The 4,518-nt window shown below is 38.6% G+C and overlaps 1 pseudogene; it reads left to right on the forward strand.

Moving 5' to 3' along the window:
* The first annotated feature begins 215 nt into the window (after nucleotides 1–215).
* Nucleotides 216–334, forward strand: LOC120608641 (uncharacterized; annotated as a pseudogene).
* The last annotated feature ends 4,184 nt before the right edge of the window (nucleotides 335–4,518 follow it).

A 4,518-nucleotide genomic window follows, 5' to 3' on the forward strand; every position in this document is an offset into this window, starting at 1 on the left:
TCCAACAGAACACTGTCTATAAAGAAAAGCCTGCTTTTAGACTGAAGAACTGTGATTTTTCCTTTTGAATTAATATCTACTGTGCCTAGATATTAATATCTACTGTGCCTAGATATTAATTCAAAAGGAAAAATCACAGATGGCTGGAATCATCTGGTGAATCTTGAGCTGAAGAAATGGGTAGGATTTAGATGGGTAATGAAAAGGATAGTCAAGTCTATAGCCATGCCACCCTGAACAAGCCTGATCCCATCTGATCTCGGAAGCTAAGTAGGATTGGGCCTGGTTAGTATTTGGATGGGAGACCACTTAGGAAGACCAGGTGCTGTAAGTGTAAAAAATAAAAAATAAAAAATAAGGGATTGTAAACTGACTAAGTCCTTGCAATCCGTGAGGTCAACCAAGGGTTGCCTCGCCTAAAAAAAAAAGAAAGAAAGAAAAAAAAGAAAAAGACAGTCAGGAAAAGCATTAGTCACTAATTACATTAAACTGTATTAAGCTGAGCATCTACTGTGTGCAAAATAGTAAATATGAGCTACATATAAAGTACAAAATGTTACAACTTGACTTCATTCTTAGAAAGTACACATACCACAAGATTTCTTCATTATCTGAACATTTTCAAAGTACTTATTCCTGAAAATTTTAAGATGAATTTATCCAAACATATGCTATAAACTATTAGAGATGGTCTGGTCTGACATATTTATAAAACCTATGAAAAATCATTCCTTTTGATTTTTTGCTCTTCAAAATATCCTTTTACATTTGTCCCCTCCTCTTTCTCTTTTTTTCCCCTTAATATCACAGAAGAGTGATTTTATAATCTTCATTTCCCTAGCGAAAGAACCAAGATCCATGAAGCCTGAAGTTTTTTTCACAGAAGAGGTGAGAGGAGGCCCCAGGCTCAGAGCTGTGAACTCCTAGCTCGTTAGTTCACTTTTTCTCTGCTTGAGGAGTTAGTTGACTGTGACGCTGGGATGAGTCGAGACCATCTCTAAGCACTAGCTATGGTGTCTGCAGACCCAGCCAAGCACAGTCCTGGCTTGGTCGTTAACTACCTCTGTGATGTGAACGAGTCCTTTCCTTTCCCATTCTGGATCTTAACTTCTTTATCTGAAAAATGAGGCGTTCGAACTGAACATTCTCTAATGCCCCTTGGGTATTGACAATCTCTGCTTCAAAGTGCCCAGCCAACCCATGTTGCCTTCTGCTCTGCTTGACCATCGGAATGCTCAGTGGACCCAATGATGGGGAGGCACTGGGCTAGCTGACTTCTAGACCCACCTTCCCCTCTACCTCCTCATCTAGGATAAGAAGTCCCCACAAGAAAGCTACATTCACATCAATCCAGGAGCCAGCGATGTAGTAATTGAAGGATTGTGAGTAGCAGAAGGAGAGATAGGAGCACGGTGGAGGAAAGACTTTCAGAAAGAATTTGCCTCTGATGTAGATATCTTAGGTTAGAGGATTTTGTACTCAAGAAGCAAGAAATGATATAAAAGAATCACTGGGAAAAGTGAGGTCTCCTAGCCCCTGCTCTGAGCAGCACTGTGAAAAATGAAGTGGAGAAAGCCGAATTTACAGATCATCTAGGGAAGATGAAATCCAGCAGTAGGATATTAAACACAAAAGAGCTAAAGTTAACATGAGGCGTTATTGGTTTGGGGAGATGGGCTATTTCCCCAAGGTCTATAATTAGAACCAGGAACCTTTTGCATGTAATTAAGAGTAAGAGATTAGTTTAACAACCACAGCTGAGCAAGTCTGAAACATTTTTGTACATCTAGCATTTGGGATTAGGATTTTTTTCTCTCTCACTTGTAAAATGTGCGTTTCATGACTATTTAAGAAACTGAGGCTAATTCTACTTCCACAAGAAGTTTTATTGCTAATAATAATAGGATATGTTTTGCATATGTGATGCGAAATCAACAAGGTGCCCTACAGAAACAAGATGGCCTTTGAGGCACTTTTCCCCCCTTGAGGAAGCTGTCACGGAGCGGCTGATTAATTACTGTAATAATCATAATTTTTAAAAATTAAGAAATTTATCTTCCCTCTTATTAAGTACACTGCAGAAAGGTGCCAGAGGTAATTATTGTCTAGAAGTACTTCCGAATTATCTTTTCTAATCCAGCCATGCTGACATTTTTAAGAGGAAAAAACAGTGTTTTGTCTTTCCTCTTATGAATGGGGTGACATTTGAATATGCAAACAGTGTCAAAGTCTGCCCTGTGGAGATTTTCTGGAGGTATGATTTATGAGGCCAGCCTATTGTATTTACTATCACACCGAGAAAAAGGTCATTAGACAAAGGAACTCTACCAACTGGGGTCTACAGCTCATCTTGTGATATTTTAATTGTTGCTCTTGTGTTGACTTCCAGGCATGCCTCATGGGGCGAACTGTGTGGACAGTAGTTTGCCAGGCTTTGTGTATCTTCTCTAATGTTTGTGGTACAGTTTGTGCCAACTTCCAGCCACTCCTGGGATAGATGAGGGATGGGCAGTATAAGCAAAGCCCATGGAAATCTGAAAATCTAATTTTATGAGTGACTTTCTCCCCAAGACAAATAATTGTTTCTGAAGTATACGATATAGTCTAAACTTGAGATAATGAAGAAGATGAGCTGTCTGTTGGCAATTCATTTTTACGGAGACTGACTAGGTTGAGTTCCTTTGCATGGACTCTGTGGTAAACATAAGGGGAGTTAAATCATTCAATCTCACAGTTGTAAAGACCTGAGCTGTCATCTTTTTAACCCCTTCTCACAACATGATTCTCCTCTCTAATATACAGAGTGGTCATTCAATCTCTGTTGAAATATCTCCAATGACAAGGGATTTATTCCCTAGTCTACAAGAAGCCCCATCCATTTTTGGACAGCCCTGAAACTATAATTATAATTTCTAATGCACTGAAACTTATCTCCATGTCAGTTTTGTCATATTTACAACCTCTAGAAGTATATGGAAGAGTCATTCTCCCATATTACAAAGAGGCTCAAAGAAAGCTGCCCCATAAATCTGTCTATCTCTTGGTTAAACATTCTCTCAGCCAAGCGTGGTTTTGCAGCTGCTCTTAATTTCTTAATAATTATAACACCTTTTTTAAAACCACTGCAGTGAATATAATGAATTATAGTCATATTGGTGTTCCTGGTGTTAATACACTTCCTAATGTCTTAGATACAACTCTGCCTCTTTATCCCATTAGGAAGGCTTATTAAAACGGAGGGGGGGGAGTGACATTATTATGGAAATAGTTTTGAATATATCTGTGCCAATTATGATGATTTTAGCTGCTAGTAACCAAAAATCCAACAACTCAAATCAGTTTAAACAATAAGAAAATGTATTAACTCATATAATAAGTAGTGTAGGGCTGGGATGGGACCTCAGGATTGGTTGATTTGGTGGCCTAATAATTTCTTAAAGGACCTGGTTCTTTCCAGAGCTGTTTGTCCATCTACTCTGCCAACTTTGATTATCTCTCTTATACGTGCAGAGTAGCTGCCTGTAGGAAGCATGACTATTCGCTTTCTTGAATATGTCTTACAAAAGAGAGACTCTCCTAATTTTCTCAAAGAACTAGGAAGAACTTTGTCCAGAAAATTGTCATGTAATATTATTGACCAGAAGTGGGTCATGTACATACCTATCTGTAAATCTTTCACTGGTAAAACTGATCCATAATCAAGCTTAGACTCATCAGAGTCCACTCCTAGAGCTGGGCATGGGCTTCTGCCCTGGGTCGCATGAGGGTGTGTAATTGGATAACTGATTCAAGGAGTTTTAAGTAGGAAGTAGGCAACTAGCTTCATGTTGTAGACTTGCAATAATAATAAAAAAGCTAAATACAAAGTTCAATGTTTTAAAACTAGTAACATTTTTTGTTAACCATTTGAGTGGATTACTTGTCTGTTGGCTCTCACTTCCATTTTCACCCATCTCTGAGTTCTTTTGTAACACAGTGATCGAGAGTAAGCTTATAAATACATTTCCCAAATTTCTTTCCCAGCTGGCTTATATTTAGATTCTGCCAGAATGAGGAATTGGGGGAGATTAGAAGACAGGAGGAACGCAGAATCCGTGATTTGTCAGTTTCTGTCAGTATCTTCAACAGAAGCAATGGTAAACATGGGTACGTGTAGGTTCCTGGGTTCAGATAGCATGATTCCAACAGTAGTGGTGACAGGAAGTAACCCTGCAGCCTCAGTAGCACAGTGCTCACTGCATCCCATTAGTTAACTGGCCCTGCTTTGTCCCTCAACGAATTCTGAATTAACGTTATGGATGACTAACACGCTACTGTATGTGTATTTCTTTTGATGCTTCATATTTAGTAGGCTATAGCTTAGAGAAGATTTATCACCAAATATAAGTTAAGTTTCTTCCAATGAAGATCTTATTGAAAGGTGTTTTCCACTTAAATTAATAATCTGCAAATTCACGCTTGTTGATATTAAACCTCATCTTCATTCTTTTTGACAGTTGGAAGACTTTCACCCAGGGC

This window comes from Pteropus medius, unplaced genomic scaffold (genome assembly GCF_902729225.1).
Source record: "Pteropus medius unplaced genomic scaffold, Ma_sr-lr_union100, whole genome shotgun sequence".
Taxonomy (NCBI): Eukaryota; Metazoa; Chordata; class Mammalia; order Chiroptera; family Pteropodidae; genus Pteropus; species Pteropus medius.